Below are 18,690 nucleotides of genomic sequence, written 5' to 3'. Positions count from 1 at the left end.
ATTTTATGCACAAAAAGCGGATCACTTCCTAACGCATCATTTTAAGTGAGAATTAATATCAAAATGTACATTTTATGCCAAGAAAAAAATACTTTGCCCCATGTGAGGATCGAACTCCCGACCTTCAGATAATGAGACTGACGCGCTCCCTACTGCGCTAATGAGGCTGATCTTTATTAGTTCTGTTTAATTGGAATATCTCAAATATTGGCATTCAATTGGGAGGTATAAAGATGAACAACAATAAGAGGATAAGTAATTGATGAAACGTATGTTATGCGCAAAAAGCGGATCAATTCCAGGCGCATCATTTGAATTTGGAATTATTATCTAAATGTTAATTTATTCCAAAAATAAGCTACCTTTGACCCCATGTGAGGATCGAACTTCATTACATTCAAATCATGACACTGACGCGCCACACTGTGCTAATGACGCTGAAACTAAGGCACTACCTAGTGCTCTGATGATGCTGATGTTAGATCAGTTTTATTCTAATTGGGATATCTCAAATATTGGGATTCAATTGGAAGGTATAAAGAGGCACAACAATAAGAGGATAGGTAGTTGATGACACGTATTTTATGCACAAAAAGCGGTTCAATTCCAAACGCATAATTTGAAGTCGGAATTAATATCTAAATGTACATTTTATGCCAAGAAAAAAATACTTTGCCCCATGTGAGGATCGAACTCACGACCTTCAGATTATGAGACTGACGCGCTACCTACTGCGCTAATGAGGCTGACATTAGTTATGTTTTGTCCTAAATGGAATATCTCAAATATTGGGATTCAATTGGAAGGTATAAAGAGGCACAACAATAAGAAGATAAGTATTTGATGAAACGTATATAATGCACAAACATCGGATCAATTCCACACGCACAATTTGAAGTTGGTATTATATCAATGTATATATTATGCCAAGAATAAAATACGTTTGCCTCATGTGAGGATCGAACTAATGACATTCAGATTATGAAACTAAGGCACTACCTAATGCTCGAATGAGGCTGATGTGAGATCAGTTTTATTCTAATTGGAAAATCTCACATATTGGGAATCAATTGGAAGGTATAAAGATGCACAATAATAAGAGGATATGTAGTTAATGACACGTATTTTATGCATAAAAAGCGGATCAATTCCTAACGCATCATTTGAAGTTGGAATTAATATCTAAATGTACATTTTATATAAAGAAAATAACACTTTGCACCATGTGAGGATCGAACTCACGACCTTCAGATTATGAGACTGACGCGCTACCTACTGCGCTAATGAGGCTGATATTTTATTAGTTTTGTTCTAATTGGAATATCTCAAATTTTGGGATTCCATTGGAAGATATAAAGAGGCACAACAAACACGTGCCTTCGGAGTGGGCAGGTAGGAACTTGGTTGGACAGCGCATTCGTGCGATCCGTGTCATGCGGCGCGTCACTTGGTGCTGAGCCCGCCCGAAGCGCTCTATCAAATACAAATCGAGGGCATGGCTATGCACGACAGACAGACAGACAAATGATCCTTGGTGGGCAGTGTGGAACTGTTGTTCCGACCTGTTACAGAGGAAAAGTATTTGATGAAACGCATGTTATGTCCAAAAATCGGATCAATTCCACACGCACAATTTGAAGTTGGTAATATATCAATGTATATATTATGCCAAGAATAAAATACGTTTGCCTCATGTGAGGATCGAACTAATGACATTCAGATTATGAATTTAAGCAACTACCTACTGCTCTAAAGAGGCTGATGTTAGATCAGTTTTATTCTAATTGGGATATCTCAACTATTGGGATTCAAATGGAAGGTATAAAGAAGCACAACAAAAAGAGGATATGTAGTTAATGACACGTATTTTATGCATAAAAAGCGGATCAATTCCTAACGCATCATTTGAAGTTGGAATTAATATCTAAATGTACATTTTATATAAAGAAAATAACACCTTGCCCCATGTGAGGATCGAACTCACGACCTTCAGATTATGAGACTGACGCACTACCTACTGCGCTAATGAGGCTGGTATTTTATAAGTTTTGTTCTAATGGGAATATCTAAAATATTGGGATTCCATTGGAAGGTATAAAGAGGCACAACAATAAGAGGATAAGTAATTGATGAAACGTATGTGATGCACAAAAAGCGGATCAATTCCTAACGCATCATTAGAATTTGGAATGATAGAAATGTAAATTTTATGCCAAAAATAAGCTAACTTTTCCCCATGTGAGGATCGAACTCACGACCTTCAGATTCTAGATTTGAAGCTTTCGTGACTGCAAGGATTCATATTCTTAGGTTTTTTCGGTAAAGTCACGTAGGTAAAACATCAAAATTTATAAAAAAAATAAAATAAAAATCACGACGTTTCGGAGGCAACACAAGTCTCCGTCATCAGGTGGGACCGTCACAGCCAGATTAGCTGCATCAAGTGAGGCAATGATTCAAGATGTAATCCCTTAAAAGCAAGTTGAGGGGGAGGAGAGGGGGGGGGAGCTCATCAAAATGTGGTAGCCAATGAATGGAACGTATCGGGAGGGAGGGGGGCGGGCTCAAAGACGGCACGGAGTGCCACGTACAACGCATCGGGAGGGGGAGGGGGGCGGGGCCAAAAGGATGGACGACGGCGTGGACGCGGTTGTGCGCAAGCAACTACTGCTGCACACGCCAACGCATTGGACAGAGAGGGGGGGGGAGGCCTGATACACATGATAGAAAAGAACGAAAATGCCCATGTTTATACCAATGCTGGCTGAACAATGAAGAGAGTACTGTTAAACACTGGGGATGTTAACACTCGGTAAAGTAAAGTAAAATAGTGCCTGTCAGATAAGATGGTCCAAAAAAGTGTAATTAAGTCTTTTTTGCGTGGTTGATAACATCTTTCCAATGATTACTAAGTTTGTACCCATCATCACGGTTGAAATTATGTCTGTGTTTGTATATTTGTATGGCGTCGTGTACGAACCTTTGATGGTAGCCAGGAGGTTTGCAGAGAACCTTGGTCTCGGAAAAGACAATTTCATGAGAGCCCACCGAGTTGTAGCAATGATCGGCAATGGCCGAAGAATCAGTTCTGCCGTGTTTCAGATCTGACTTGTGCTCACGGACATGATCAGAAACATGACGTTTCGTCTCTCCAATGTAGCAATCACCACAAATGCAACTCAATTTGTAGACTCCAGGATACTGTAAGTCAGGAACGACATCCTTCACAGATGGAATCAGATCACGGATTTTATGCACTGTACTGAATCGGACTTGGATCTTATGTTTGTTTAGAATTTTGGAGATCTTTTTGGTCACGCCTGCTATGTATGGTAACGTGATAGTTTTGGTCGGAGTTTCATGTGGCTGTTTCTGTGTGGTGGGAGAGACAGCTTGGCGGATAGTACGGTCAGAGTATCCGTTCATCCTGAGGGCCCGATGTACATGTCTTAATTCACCGGTCAGGTGGTGTTGGTCAGAAATGCCATGGGCTCTGTGGTATAGCGTTTTGATGAGATACTTCTTTTGAGATGGGTGGTGGTGGGAATCCGGTTTCAAGTAGGAATCTGTGTGGGTGGCATTCCTGTAGACAGAATGTCCCAAGGATCCGTCAGGCCTCCTCTCAAACAGAATATCCAAGAATGGTAGTTTACCGTCTTTCTCCACTTCCATGGTGAATCTGATGGATGGGTGTCTAGAATTGATGTGGTCCAAGAAGTGGTTCAATGCTGGGAGGCCATGTGGCCAGATGACGAAAGTGTCATCCACATACCTCTTCCACAGGGAAGGATGCAGGGTGGATGTCTGGATGGCGTCTGATTCAAACTTTTCCATGAACATGTTGGCTATAACTGTTGACAAGGGGGAGCCCATAGGGGTACCCTCATTCTGTTTGTAGAAGGTGCCATTCCAGGTAAAATAGGTGTTGGTGAGGCAATGCCTAACCAGCGCAGGTACATCAGAATTCAATCCACGTTGGACTAAGTCCTCAATTATTGTTAGGGTGTCCGGTACTGGGACTTTGGTAAACAAAGATACTACATCAAAGCTGACGAGGATGTCATCAGGAGATAGTACCATGTCCTTAACCATAGAGACTAATTGGGTTGAGTTGAGTACTGCCTAAGAGGTCTTGCCTGTGAAGGGGAGCAGATTATCTGATAGAAAACGGGCTAGTTTGTACATAGGAGAGTTTATCGTCGACACGATGGGTCATAGCGGGGTGCCTTCCTTATGGATTTTGGGAACACCATAGAGTCTGGGAGGTCTTGCCGCCGATGGTTTTAGAGAGGGACGTTTGCTTGGTTCGATTAGGGAAGTCGAACTCGTGATGATACTGTTGGCTTTCGTCGTTAGGCTTTTAGTGGGATCGTTTTTAATTTTGGAGTAACTCCCATCATTAAGAAGGTCCAGGATTTTGTTGTTGTATGAATCTTTATCCATGATGACCGTGGCATTGCCCTTGTCTGCCGAGAGGATGACTATATCATCTCTCTGTTTTAGATCCGCGAGTTCAGAGCGTTCGTTTTTGCTTATGTTACTAGTGGGTTTCTTAGCATTCTTAAGAATAGTGGCTATTTCAGCTCTTGCTACATCCGCATGGATGTGTCCTATGCCTCTGAGGGCTACATCAATCTAAGAAATTATATCCTCTACTGGTATATATTTAGGGGTGACGGCGAAATGAATTCCTTTGGCCAGTACCGTTTTTAGATTGTCAGAAATTGGGATGTTACTCTGATTAATCACGGTCTTGTTAACATCCAGCTTTGCGATGTGTGGCTCTGGTTTCTTCTTAGATAGGAGGTTGAATTTAGAAATCAGGTTAGCTTTGCATTTGGCTGACATTGAGTCAGCAGAAGCAGAAGTCATGTTATCAACGTGGTTCCAGTCAGAAGGTGACATTTTTTGTGTTAACATTAAATGTGTTTGTAAGAGAGTCTTGTCTAAATTATCGAGTTCAGATCGGAGTAACCTTATTCTCTCCGAGATTAGTGATAGGCTAGCTTTAAATAAGATCTGTTTAGAGTTCGGTGAGGACACAGCAGCGGATGTGAGTGTGAAAGCGATGGGAATTACCTTGTTATCTCGGCATCTCATGAGGAAGGCCAGCGTCTCGAGAAGCTGTGACTTCTTGTCTCGTTGTCTGTTAAAAACTCTAACAGATAGGTGGAATTCCTCCCCGTAGAGGGCATTAATTCTAGATTTGAAGCTTTCTTGACTGCAATGATTCATATTCTTAGGTTTTTTCGGTAAAGTCACGTAGTTAAAACATCACAATTAATAAAAATTTAAAATAAAATAAAAATCACGACCTTATTAGACTGACGCTCTACCTACTGCGCTAATGAGGCTGATTTATATTAGTTTTGTTATTATTGGAATATCTCAAATATTGGCATTCAATTGGAAGGTATAAAGAGGCACAACAATAAGAGGATAAGTAATTGATGAAACGTATGTTACGCACAAAAAGGGGGTCAATTCCTAACGCATCATTTGAATTTGGAATGATCGAAATGTTAATTTTATGCCAAAAATAAGCTAACTTTGCCCCATGTGAGGATCGAACTCACGAACTTCAGATTATGAGACTGACGCGCTACCTACTGCGCTAATGAGGCTGATGTGAGGATCGAACTAACTAATTGGGATATTTCAAATATTGGGTATAAAGATGCACAACAATAAGAGGATAAGTATTTGATGAAACGTATGTAATGCACAAAAAGCGGATCAATTCTACACGTATAATTTGAAGTCGGTATTATAAAAATGTATATGTTGTACCAAGAAAAAAAGTAAGTTTGATAGTATTTTTTTTTCCCTTTCATCTGGCAACAACACTGCACCTTTTTTACGAGGAGTAATGGGTTTGCATTGACCACAATCCCTGCGGTTGGAATGGAAACAAAATACATTTGCCTCATGTGAGGATCGAACTAACGACCCTTCCGATTATGAAGCTAAGGCACTACCTACTGCTTTAATGAGGCTGATGTTAGATAAGTATTATTCTAATTGAGATATCTCAAATATTGGGATTCAATTGGAATGTATAAAGAGGCACAACAATACGAGGATCGGTTGTTGATGAACGTATTTTATGCACAAAAAGCGGATCAATTCCTAACGCATCATTTTAAGTGAGAATTAATATCAAAATGTACATTTTATGCCAAGAAAAAAATACTTTGCCCAATGTGAGGATCGAACTCCCGACCTTCAGATAATGAGACTGACGCGCTCCCTACTGCGCTAATGAGGCTGATCTTTATTAGTTTTGTTTAATTGGAATATCTCAAATATTGGCATTCAATTGGGAGGTATAAAGATGAACAACAATAAGAGGATAAGTAATTGATGAAACGTATGTTATGCGCAAAAAGCGGATCAATTCCAGGCGCATCATTTGAATTTGGAATTATTATCTAAATGTTAATTTATTCCAAAAATAAGCTACCTTTGACCCCATGTGAGGATCGAACTTCACTACATTCAAATCATGACACTGACGCGCCACACTGTGCTAATGACGCTGAAACTAAGGCACTACCTAGTGCTCTGATGATGCTGATGTTAGATCAGTTTTATTCTAATTGGGATATCTCAAATATTGGGATTCAATTGGAAGGTATAAAGAGGCACAACAATAAGAGGATAGGTAGTTGATGACACGTATTTTATGCACAAAAAGCGGTTCAATTCCAAACGCATAATTTGAAGTCGGAATTAATATCTAAATGTACATTTTATGCCAAGAAAAAAATACTTTGCCCCATGTGAGGATCGAACTCACGACCTTCAGATTATGAGACTGATGCGCTACCTACTGCGCTAATGAGGCTGGCATTTTATAAGTTTTGTTCTAATTGGAATATCTAAAATATTGGGATGCTATTGGAAGGTATAAAGAGGCACAACAAACACATTCCTTCGGAGTGGGCTGGTAGGAACTTGGTTGGACAGCGCATTCATGCGATCCGTGTCACGCTGCGCAAGCTGCGTGGTACTGTGTGTCACGTGGTGCTGAGCCCGCCCGAAGCACTCTATGAATTACAAATCGAGGGCGTAGCTGTGCACGACAGACAGACAGACAAATAATCCCTGGTGGGCAGTTTGGACCTGTTGTTCCTACCTGTATAAGAGAATAAGTATTTGATGAAACGTATGTTTTGCATATAAAGCGGATCAATTCTACACGTATAATTTGAAGTCGGTATTATATAAATGTATATGTTGTGCCAAGAATAAAATAAGTTTGATAATATATATATTTTTTACCCTTTCATCTGGCAACAACACTGCACCTTTTTTACAAGGAGTAATGGGTTTGCATTGACCACAATACCTGCGGTTGGAATGGAAACAAAATACATTTGCCTCATGTGAGGATCGAACTAACGACCCTTCCGATGATGAAGCTAAGGCACGACGTACTGCTCTAATGAGGCTGATGTTAGATCAGTTTTATTCTAATTGGGATATCTCAACTATTGGGATTCAAATGGAAGGTATAAAGAAGCACAACAAAAAGAGGATATGTAGTTAATGACACGTATTTTATGCATAAAAAGCGGATCAATTCCTAACGCATCATTTGAAGTTGGAATTAATATCTAAATGTACATTTCATACAAAGAAAATAACACCATGCCCCATGTGAGGATCGAACTCACGACCTTCAGATTATGAGACTGACGTGCTACCTACTGCGCTAATGCGGCTGATGCTAGTGAAGTTTTGTCCTAAATGGAATATCTCAAATATTGGGATTTAATTGGAAGGTATAAAGAGGCACAACAATAAGAAGATAAGTCATTGATGAAACGTATGTTACGCACAAAAAGGGGGTCAATTCCTAACGCATCATTTGAATTTGGAATGATCGAAATGTTAATTTTATGCCAAAAATAAGCTAACTTTGCCCCATGTGAGGATCGAACTCACGAACTTCAGATTATGAGACTGACGCGCTACCTACTGCGCTAATGAGGCTGATGTGAGGATCGAACTAACTAATTGGGATATTTCAAATATTGGGTATAAAGATGCACAACAATAAGAGGATAAGTATTTGATGAAACGTATGTAATGCACAAAAAGCGGATCAATTCTACACGTATAATTTGAAGTCGGTATTATAAAAATGTATATGTTGTACCAAGAAAAAAAGTAAGTTTGATAGTATTTTTTTTTCCCTTTCATCTGGCAACAACACTGCACCTTTTTTACGAGGAGTAATGGGTTTGCATTGACCACAATCCCTGCGGTTGGAATGGAAACAAAATACATTTGCCTCATGTGAGGATCGAACTAACGACCCTTCCGATTATGAAGCTAAGGCACTACCTACTGCTTTAATGAGGCTGATGTTAGATAAGTATTATTCTAATTGAGATATCTCAAATATTGGGATTCAATTGGAATGTATAAAGAGGCACAACAATACGAGGATCGGTTGTTGATGAACGTATTTTATGCACAAAAAGCGGATCAATTCCTAACGCATCATTTTAAGTGAGAATTAATATCAAAATGTACATTTTATGCCAAGAAAAAAATACTTTGCCCAATGTGAGGATCGAACTCCGACCTTCAGATAATGAGACTGACGCGCTCCCTACTGCGCTAATGAGGCTGATCTTTATTAGTTTTGTTTAATTGGAATATCTCAAATATTGGCATTCAATTGGGAGGTATAAAGATGAACAACAATAAGAGGATAAGTAATTGATGAAACGTATGTTATGCGCAAAAAGCGGATCAATTCCAGGCGCATCATTTGAATTTGGAATTATTATCTAAATGTTAATTTATTCCAAAAATAAGCTACCTTTGACCCCATGTGAGGATCGAACTTCACTACATTCAAATCATGACACTGACGCGCCACACTGTGCTAATGACGCTGAAACTAAGGCACTACCTAGTGCTCTGATGATGCTGATGTTAGATCAGTTTTATTCTAATTGGGATATCTCAAATATTGGGATTCAATTGGAAGGTATAAAGAGGCACAACAATAAGAGGATAGGTAGTTGATGACACGTATTTTATGCACAAAAAGCGGTTCAATTCCAAACGCATAATTTGAAGTCGGAATTAATATCTAAATGTACATTTTATGCCAAGAAAAAAATACTTTGCCCCATGTGAGGATCGAACTCACGACCTTCAGATTATGAGACTGATGCGCTACCTACTGCGCTAATGAGGCTGGCATTTTATAAGTTTTGTTCTAATTGGAATATCTAAAATATTGGGATTCTATTGGAAGGTATAAAGAGGCACAACAAACACATTCCTTCGGAGTGGGCTGGTAGGAACTTGGTTGGACAGCGCATTCATGCGATCCGTGTCACGCTGCGCAAGCTGCGTGGTACTGTGTGTCACGTGGTGCTGAGCCCGCCCGAAGCACTCTATGAATTACAAATCGAGGGCGTAGCTGTGCACGACAGACAGACAGACAAATAATCCCTGGTGGGCAGTTTGAAACTGTTGTTCCTACCTGTATAAGAGAATAAGTATTTGATGAAACGTATGTTTTGCATATAAAGCGGATCAATTCTACACGTATAATTTGAAGTCGGTATTATATAAATGTATATGTTGTGCCAAGAATAAAATAAGTTTGATAATATATATATTTTTTACCCTTTCATCTGGCAACAACACTGCACCTTTTTTACAAGGAGTAATGGGTTTGCATTGACCACAATACCTGCGGTTGGAATGGAAACAAAATACATTTGCCTCATGTGAGGATCGAACTAACGACCCTTCCGATGATGAAGCTAAGGCACGACGTACTGCTCTAATGAGGCTGATGTTAGATCAGTTTTATTCTAATTGGGATATCTCAACTATTGGGATTCAAATGGAAGGTATAAAGAAGCACAACAAAAAGAGGATATGTAGTTATTGACACGTATTTTATGCATAAAAAGCGGATCAATTCCTAACGCATCATTTGAAGTTGGAATTAATATCTAAATGTACATTTCATACAAAGAAAATAACACCATGCCCCATGTGAGGATCGAACTCACGACCTTCAGATTATGAGACTGACGTGCTACCTACTGCGCTAATGCGGCTGATGCTAGTGAAGTTTTGTCCTAAATGGAATATCTCAAATATTGGGATTTAATTGGAAGGTATAAAGAGGCACAACAATAAGAAGATAAGTCATTGATGAAACGTATGTTACGCACAAAAAGGGGGTCAATTCCTAACGCATCATTTGAATTTGGAATGATCGAAATGTTAATTTTATGCCAAAAATAAGCTAACTTTGCCCCATGTGAGGATCGAACTCACGAACTTCAGATTATGAGACTGACGCGCTACCTACTGCGCTAATGAGGCTGATGTGAGGATCGAACTAACTAATTGGGATATTTCAAATATTGGGTATAAAGATGCACAACAATAAGAGGATAAGTATTTGATGAAACGTATGTAATGCACAAAAAGCGGATCAATTCTACACGTATAATTTGAAGTCGGTATTATAAAAATGTATATGTTGTACCAAGAAAAAAAGTAAGTTTGATAGTATTTTTTTTTCCCTTTCATCTGGCAACAACACTGCACCTTTTTTACGAGGAGTAATGGGTTTGCATTGACCACAATCCCTGCGGTTGGAATGGAAACAAAATACATTTGCCTCATGTGAGGATCGAACTAACGACCCTTCCGATTATGAAGCTAAGGCACTACCTACTGCTTTAATGAGGCTGATGTTAGATAAGTATTATTCTAATTGAGATATCTCAAATATTGGGATTCAATTGGAATGTATAAAGAGGCACAACAATACGAGGATCGGTTGTTGATGAACGTATTTATGCACAAAAAGCGGATCAATTCCTAACGCATCATTTTAAGTGAGAATTAATATCAAAATGTACATTTTATGCCAAGAAAAAAATACTTTGCCCAATGTGAGGATCGAACTCCCGACCTTCAGATAATGAGACTAAAGCGCTCCCTACTGCGCTAATGAGGCTGATCTTCATTAGTTTTGTTTAATTGGAATATCTCAAATATTGGCATTCAATTGGGAGGTATAAAGATGAACAACAATAAGAGGATAAGTAATTGATGAAACGTATGTTATGCGCAAAAAGCGGATCAATTCCAGGCGCATCATTTGCATTTGGAATTATTATCTAAATGTTAATTTATTCCAAAAATAAGCTACCTTTGACCCCATGTGAGGATCGAACTTCACTACATTCAAATCATGACACTGACGCGCCACACTGTGCTAATGACGCTGAAACTAAGGCACTACCTAGTGATCTGATGATGCTGATGTTAGATCAGTTTTATTCTAATTGGGATATCTCAAATATTGGGATTCAATTGGAAGGTATAAAGAGGCACAACAATAAGAGGATAGGTAGTTGATGACACGTATTTTATGCACAAAAAGCGGTTCAATTCCAAACGCATAATTTGAAGTCGGAATTAATATCTAAATGTACATTTTATGCCAAGAAAAAAATACTTTGCCCCATGTGAGGATCGAACTCACGACCTTCAGATTATGAGACTGATGCGCTACCTACTGCGCTAATGAGGCTGGCATTTTATAAGTTTTGTTCTAATTGGAATATCTAAAATATTGGGATTCTATTGGAAGGTATAAAGAGGCACAACAAACACATTCCTTCGGAGTGGGCTGGTAGGAACTTGGTTGGACAGCGCATTCATGCGATCCGTGTCACGCTGCGCAAGCTGCGTGGTACTGTGTGTCACGTGGTGCTGAGCCCGCCCGAAGCACTCTATGAATTACAAATCGAGGGCGTAGCTGTGCACGACAGACAGACAGACAAATAATCCCTGGTGGGCAGTTTGGAACTGTTGTTCCTACCTGTATAAGAGAATAAGTATTTGATGAAACGTATGTTTTGCATATAAAGCGGATCAATTCTACACGTATAATTTGAAGTCGGTATTATATAAATGTATATGTTGTGCCAAGAATAAAATAAGTTTGATAATATATATATTTTTTACCCTTTCATCTGGCAACAACACTGCACCTTTTTTACAAGGAGTAATGGGTTTGCATTGACCACAATACCTGCGGTTGGAATGGAAACAAAATACATTTGCCTCATGTGAGGATCGAACTAACGACCCTTCCGATGATGAAGCTAAGGCACGACGTACTGCTCTAATGAGGCTGATGTTAGATCAGTTTTATTCTAATTGGGATATCTCAACTATTGGGATTCAAATGGAAGGTATAAAGAAGCACAACAAAAAGAGGATATGTAGTTAATGACACGTATTTTATGCATAAAAAGCGGATCAATTCCTAACGCATCATTTGAATTTGGAATGATCGAAATGTTAATTTTATGCCAAAAACAAGCTAACTTTGCCCCATGTGAGGATCGAACTCACAACCTTCAGATTATGAGACAGACGCGCTACCTACTGCGCTAATGAGGCTGATGTGAGGATCGAACTAACTAATTGGGATATTTCAAATATTGGGTATAAAGATGCACAACAATAAGAGGATAAGTATTTGATGAAACGTATGTAATGCACAAAAAGCAGATCAATTCTACACGTATAATTTGAAGTCGGTATTATAAAAATGTATATGTTGTACCAAGAAAAAAAGTAAGTTTGGTAGTATATTTTTTTACCCTTTCATCTGGCAACAACACTGCACCTTTTTTACGAGGAGTAATGGGTTTGCATTGACCACAATCCCTGCGGTTGGAATGGAAACAAAATACATTTGCCTCATGTGAGGATCGAACTAACGACCCTTCCGATTATGAAGCTAAGGCACTACCTACTGCTTTAATGAGGCTGATGTTAGATAAGTATTATTCTAATTGAGATATCTCAAATATTGGGATTCAATTGGAATGTATAAAGAGGCACAACAATACGAGGATCGGTTGTTGATGAACGTATTTTATGCACAAAAAGCGGATCAATTCCTAACGCATCATTTTAAGTGAGAATTAATATCAAAATGTACATTTTATGCCAAGAAAAAAATACTTTGCCCCATGTGAGGATCGAACTCCCGACCTTCAGATAATGAGACTGACGCGCTCCCTACTGCGCTAATGAGGCTGATCTTTATTAGTTTTGTTTAATTGGAATATCTCAAATATTGGCATTCAATTGGGAGGTATAAAGATGAACAACAATAAGAGGATAAGTAATTGATGAAACGTATGTTATGCGCAAAAAGCGGATCAATTCCAGGCGCATCATTTGAATTTGGAATTATTATCTAAATGTTAATTTATTCCAAAAATAAGCTACCTTTGACCCCATGTGAGGATCGAACTTCACTACATTCAAATCATGACACTGACGCGCCACACTGTGCTAATGACGCTGAAACTAAGGCACTACCTAGTGCTCTGATGATGCTGATGTTAGATCAGTTTTATTCTAATTGGGATATCTCAAATATTGGGATTCAATTGGAAGGTATAAAGAGGCACAACAATAAGAGGATAGGTAGTTGATGACACGTATTTTATGCACAAAAAGCGGTTCAATTCCAAACGCATAATTTGAAGTCGGAATTAATATCTAAATGTACATTTTATGCCAAGAAAAAAATACTTTGCCCCATGTGAGGATCGAACTCACGACCTTCAGATTATGAGACTGATGCGCTACCTACTGCGCTAATGAGGCTGGCATTTTATAAGTTTTGTTCTAATTGGAATATCTAAAATATTGGGATTCTATTGGAAGGTATAAAGAGGCACAACAAACACATTCCTTCGGAGTGGGCTGGTAGGAACTTGGTTGGACAGCGCATTCATGCGATCCGTGTCACGCTGCGCAAGCTGCGTGGTACTGTGTGTCACGTGGTGCTGAGCCCGCCCGAAGCACTCTATGAATTACAAATCGAGGGCGTAGCTGTGCACGACAGACAGACAGACAAATAATCCCTGGTGGGCAGTTTGGAACTGTTGTTCCTACCTGTATAAGAGAATAAGTATTTGATGAAACGTATGTTTTGCATATAAAGCGGATCAATTCTACACGTATAATTTGAAGTCGGTATTATATAAATGTATATGTTGTGCCAAGAATAAAATAAGTTTGATAATATATATATTTTTTACCCTTTCATCTGGCAACAACACTGCACCTTTTTTACAAGGAGTAATGGGTTTGCATTGACCACAATACCTGCGGTTGGAATGGAAACAAAATACATTTGCCTCATGTGAGGATCGAACTAACGACCCTTCCGATGATGAAGCTAAGGCACGACGTACTGCTCTAATGAGGCTGATGTTAGATCAGTTTTATTCTAATTGGGATATCTCAACTATTGGGATTCAAATGGAAGGTATAAAGAAGCACAACAAAAAGAGAATATGTAGTTAATGACACGTATTTTATGCATAAAAAGCGGATCAATTCCTAACGCATCATTTGAATTTGGAATGATCGAAATGTTAATTTTATGCCAAAAACAAGCTAACTTTGCCCCATGTGAGGATCGAACTCACAACCTTCAGATTATGAGACAGACGCGCTACCTACTGCGCTAATGAGGCTGATGTGAGGATCGAACTAACTAATTGGGATATTTCAAATATTGGGTATAAAGATGCACAACAATAAGAGGATAAGTATTTGATGAAACGTATGTAATGCACAAAAAGCAGATCAATTCTACACGTATAATTTGAAGTCGGTATTATAAAAATGTATATGTTGTACCAAGAAAAAAAGTAAGTTTGGTAGTATTTTTTTTTACCCTTTCATCTGGCAACAACACTGCACCTTTTTTACGAGGAGTAATGGGTTTGCATTGACCACAATCCCTGCGGTTGGAATGGAAACAAAATACATTTGCCTCATGTGAGGATCGAACTAACGACACTTCCGATTATGAAGCTAAGGCACTACCTACTGCTTTAATGAGGCTGATGTTAGATAAGTATTATTCTAATTGAGATATCTCAAATATTGGGATTCAATTGGAATGTATAAAGAGGCACAACAATACGAGGATCGGTTGTTGATGAACGTATTTTATGCACAAAAAGCGGATCAATTCCTAACGCATCATTTTAAGTGAGAATTAATATCAAAATGTACATTTTATGCCAAGAAAAAAATACTTTGCCCCATGTGAGGATCGAACTCCCGACCTTCAGATAATGAGACTGACGCGCTCCCTACTGCGCTAATGAGGCTGATCTTTATTAGTTTTGTTTAATTGGATTATCTCAAATATTGGCATTCAATTGGGAGGTATAAAGATGAACAACAATAAGAGGATAAGTAATTGATGAAACGTATGTTATGCGCAAAAAGCGGATCAATTCCAGGCGCATCATTTGAATTTGGAATTATTATCTAAATGTTAATTTATTCCAAAAATAAGCTACCTTTGACCCCATGTGAGGATCGAACTTCACTACATTCAAATCATGACACTGACGCGCCACACTGTGCTAATGACGCTGAAACTAAGGCACTACCTAGTGCTCTGATGATGCTGATGTTAGATCAGTTTTATTCTAATTGGGATATCTCAAATATTGGGATTCCATTGGAAGGTATAAAGAGGCACAACAATAAGAGGATAGGTAGTTGATGACACGTATTTTATGCACAAAAAGCGGTTCAATTCCAAACGCATAATTTGAAGTCGGAATTAATATCTAAATGTACATTTTATGCCAAGAAAAAAATACTTTGCCCGATGTGAGGATCGAACTCACGACCTTCAGATTATGAGACTGATGCGCTACCTACTGCGCTAATGAGGCTGGCATTTTATAAGTTTTGTTCTAATTGGAATATCTAAAATATTGGGATTCTATTGGAAGGTATAAAGAGGCACAACAAACACATTCCTTCGGAGTGGGCTGGTAGGAACTTGGTTGGACAGCGCATTCATGCGATCCGTGTCACGCTGCGCAAGCTGCGTGGTACTGTGTGTCACGTGGTGCTGAGCCCGCCCGAAGCACTCTATGAATTACAAATCGAGGGCGTAGCTGTGCACGACAGACAGACAGACAAATAATCCCTGGTGGGCAGTTTGGAACTGTTGTTCCTACCTGTATAAGAGAATAAGTATTTGATGAAACGTATGTTTTGCATATAAAGCGGATCAATTCTACACGTATAATTTGAAGTCGGTATTATATAAATGTATATGTTGTGCCAAGAATAAAATAAGTTTGATAATATATATATTTTTTACCCTTTCATCTGGCAACAACACTGCACCTTTTTTACAAGGAGTAATGGGTTTGCATTGACCACAATACCTGCGGTTGGAATGGAAACAAAATACATTTGCCTCATGTGAGGATCGAACTAACGACCCTTCCGATGATGAAGCTAAGGCACGACGTACTGCTCTAATGAGGCTGATGTTAGATCAGTTTTATTCTAATTGGGATATCTCAACTATTGGGATTCAAATGGAAGGTATAAAGAAGCACAACAAAAAGAGGATATGTAGTTAATGACACGTATTTATGCATAAAAAGCGGATCAATTCCTAACGCATCATTTGAAGTTGGAATTAATATCTAAATGTACATTTCATACAAAGAAAATAACACCATGCCCCATGTGAGGATCGAACTCACGACCTTCAGATTATGAGAAGACGCGCTACCTACTGCGCTAATGCGGCTGATGTTAGTGAAGTTTTGTCCTAAATGGAATATATCAAATATTGGGATTTAATTGGAAGGTATAAAGAGGCACAACAATAAGAAGATAAGTCATTGATGAAACGTATGTTACGCACAAAAAGGGGGTCAATTCCTAACGCATCATTTGAATTTGGAATGATCGAAATGTTAATTTTATGCCAAAAATAAGCTAACTTTGCCCCATGTGAGGATCGAACTCACGACCTTCAGATTATGAGACTGACGCGCTACCTACTGCGCTAATGAGGCTGATGTGAGGATCGAACTAACTAATTGGGATATTTCAAATATTGGGTATAAAGATGCACAACAATAAGAGGATAAGTATTTGATGAAACGTATGTAATGCACAAAAAGCGGATCAATTCTACACGTATAATTTGAAGTCGGTATTATAAAAATGTATATGTTGTACCAAGAAAAAAAGTAAGTTTGATAGTATTTTTTTTTACCCTTTCATTTGGCAACAACACTGCACCTTTTTTACGAGGAGTAATGGGTTTGCATTGACCACAATCCCTGCAGTTGTAATGGAAACAAAATACATTTGCCTCATGTGAGGATCGAACTAACGACCCTTCCGATTATGAAGCTAAGGCACTACCTACTGCTTTAATGAGGCTGATGTTAGATAAGTATTATTCTAATTGAGATATCTCAAATATTGGGATTCAATTGGAATGTATAAAGAGGCACAACAATACGAGGATCGGTTGTTGATGAACGTATTTTATGCACAAAAAGCGGATCAATTCCTAACGCATCATTTTAAGTGAGAATTAATATCAAAATGTACATTTTATGCCAAGAAAAAAATTCTTTGCCCAATGTGAGGATCGAACTCCCGACCTTCAGATAATGAGACTGACGCGCTCCCTACTGCGCTAATGAGGCTGATCTTTATTAGTTTTGTTTAATTGGAATATCTCAAATATTGGCATTCAATTGGGAGGTATAAAGATGAACAACAATAAGAGGATAAGTAATTGATGAAACGTATGTTATGCGCAAAAAGCGGATCAATTCCAGGCGCATCATTTGAATTTGGAATTATTATCTAAATGTTAATTTAATTCCAAAAATAAGCTACCTTTGACCCCATGTGAGGATCGAACTTCACTACATTCAAATCATGACACTGACGCGCCACACTGTGCTAATGACGCTGAAACTAAGGCACTACCTAGTGCTCTGATGATGCTGATGTTAGATCAGTTTTATTCTAATTGGGATATCTCAAATATTGGGATTCAATTGGAAGGTATAAAGAGGCACAACAATAAGAGGATAGGTAGTTGATGACACGTATTTTATGCACAAAAAGCGGTTCAATTCCAAACGCATAATTTGAAGTCGGAATTAATATCTAAATGTACATTTTATGCCAAGAAAAAAATACTTTGCCCCATGTGAGGATCGAACTCACGACCTTCAGATTATGAGAGTGATGCGCTACCTACTGCGCTAATGAGGCTGGCATTTTATAAGTTTTGTTCTAATTGGAATATCTAAAATATTGGGATTCTATTGGAAGGTATAAAGAGGCACAACAAACACATTCCTTCGGAGTGGGCTGGTAGGAACTTGGTTGGACAGCGCATTCATGCGATCCGTGTCACGCTGCGCAAGCTGCGTGGTACTGTGTGTCACGTGGTGCTGAGCCCGCCCGAAGCACTCTATGAATTACAAATCGAGGGCGTAGCTGTGCACGACAGACAGACAGACAAATAATCCCTGGTGGGCAGTTTGGAACTGTTGTTCCTACCTGTATAAGAGAATAAGTATTTGATGAAACGTATGTTTTGCATATAAAGCGGATCAATTCTACACGTATAATTTGAAGTCGGTATTATATAAATGTATATGTTGTGCCAAGAATAAAATAAGTTTGATAATATATATATTTTTTACCCTTTCATCTGGCAACAACACTGCACCTTTTTTACGAGGAGTAATGGGTTTGCATTGACCACAATCCCTGCGGTTGGAATGG

General features: G+C 38.7%; 17 non-coding genes across 17 annotated transcripts; all 17 read right to left on the bottom strand.

Annotated features, from left to right (window-relative positions):
• Window positions 1-673: 673 nt before the first annotated feature.
• Window positions 674-746, bottom strand: TRNAM-CAU (transfer RNA methionine (anticodon CAU)). The gene has a single exon. It is a non-coding gene; the product is annotated as a tRNA-Met (tRNA).
• Window positions 747-1,217: 471 nt separating this feature from the next.
• TRNAM-CAU (transfer RNA methionine (anticodon CAU)) lies at window positions 1,218-1,290 on the bottom strand. Its single transcript has one exon. It is a non-coding gene; the product is annotated as a tRNA-Met (tRNA).
• Window positions 1,291-1,959: 669 nt separating this feature from the next.
• On the bottom strand, window positions 1,960-2,032 carry TRNAM-CAU (transfer RNA methionine (anticodon CAU)). The gene has a single exon. It is a non-coding gene; the product is annotated as a tRNA-Met (tRNA).
• Window positions 2,033-5,551: 3,519 nt separating this feature from the next.
• On the bottom strand, window positions 5,552-5,624 carry TRNAM-CAU (transfer RNA methionine (anticodon CAU)). Its single transcript has one exon. It is a non-coding gene; the product is annotated as a tRNA-Met (tRNA).
• A 1,150-nt stretch (window positions 5,625-6,774) lies between these two features.
• Window positions 6,775-6,847, bottom strand: TRNAM-CAU (transfer RNA methionine (anticodon CAU)). The gene has a single exon. It is a non-coding gene; the product is annotated as a tRNA-Met (tRNA).
• An 807-nt stretch (window positions 6,848-7,654) lies between these two features.
• TRNAM-CAU (transfer RNA methionine (anticodon CAU)) lies at window positions 7,655-7,727 on the bottom strand. Its single transcript has one exon. It is a non-coding gene; the product is annotated as a tRNA-Met (tRNA).
• Window positions 7,728-7,925: 198 nt separating this feature from the next.
• TRNAM-CAU (transfer RNA methionine (anticodon CAU)) lies at window positions 7,926-7,998 on the bottom strand. Its single transcript has one exon. It is a non-coding gene; the product is annotated as a tRNA-Met (tRNA).
• A 1,149-nt stretch (window positions 7,999-9,147) lies between these two features.
• Window positions 9,148-9,220, bottom strand: TRNAM-CAU (transfer RNA methionine (anticodon CAU)). The gene has a single exon. It is a non-coding gene; the product is annotated as a tRNA-Met (tRNA).
• An 807-nt stretch (window positions 9,221-10,027) lies between these two features.
• On the bottom strand, window positions 10,028-10,100 carry TRNAM-CAU (transfer RNA methionine (anticodon CAU)). The gene has a single exon. It is a non-coding gene; the product is annotated as a tRNA-Met (tRNA).
• Window positions 10,101-10,298: 198 nt separating this feature from the next.
• Window positions 10,299-10,371, bottom strand: TRNAM-CAU (transfer RNA methionine (anticodon CAU)). Its single transcript has one exon. It is a non-coding gene; the product is annotated as a tRNA-Met (tRNA).
• A 1,149-nt stretch (window positions 10,372-11,520) lies between these two features.
• TRNAM-CAU (transfer RNA methionine (anticodon CAU)) lies at window positions 11,521-11,593 on the bottom strand. Its single transcript has one exon. It is a non-coding gene; the product is annotated as a tRNA-Met (tRNA).
• Window positions 11,594-12,398: 805 nt separating this feature from the next.
• Window positions 12,399-12,471, bottom strand: TRNAM-CAU (transfer RNA methionine (anticodon CAU)). The gene has a single exon. It is a non-coding gene; the product is annotated as a tRNA-Met (tRNA).
• A 1,151-nt stretch (window positions 12,472-13,622) lies between these two features.
• TRNAM-CAU (transfer RNA methionine (anticodon CAU)) lies at window positions 13,623-13,695 on the bottom strand. The gene has a single exon. It is a non-coding gene; the product is annotated as a tRNA-Met (tRNA).
• Window positions 13,696-14,500: 805 nt separating this feature from the next.
• TRNAM-CAU (transfer RNA methionine (anticodon CAU)) lies at window positions 14,501-14,573 on the bottom strand. Its single transcript has one exon. It is a non-coding gene; the product is annotated as a tRNA-Met (tRNA).
• Window positions 14,574-15,724: 1,151 nt separating this feature from the next.
• On the bottom strand, window positions 15,725-15,797 carry TRNAM-CAU (transfer RNA methionine (anticodon CAU)). The gene has a single exon. It is a non-coding gene; the product is annotated as a tRNA-Met (tRNA).
• Window positions 15,798-16,873: 1,076 nt separating this feature from the next.
• On the bottom strand, window positions 16,874-16,946 carry TRNAM-CAU (transfer RNA methionine (anticodon CAU)). The gene has a single exon. It is a non-coding gene; the product is annotated as a tRNA-Met (tRNA).
• Window positions 16,947-18,098: 1,152 nt separating this feature from the next.
• On the bottom strand, window positions 18,099-18,171 carry TRNAM-CAU (transfer RNA methionine (anticodon CAU)). The gene has a single exon. It is a non-coding gene; the product is annotated as a tRNA-Met (tRNA).
• Between the last annotated feature and the right edge of the window lie 519 nt (window positions 18,172-18,690).

This window comes from Lampetra planeri, chromosome 3, assembly GCF_965212315.1.
Source record: "Lampetra planeri chromosome 3, kcLamPlan1.2.h2, whole genome shotgun sequence".
Lineage (NCBI taxonomy): Eukaryota > Metazoa > Chordata > Hyperoartia > Petromyzontiformes > Petromyzontidae > Lampetra > Lampetra planeri.
Note: the sequence above shows the minus strand (reverse complement) of the source record. Positions and strands in the feature narration are given on the sequence as shown.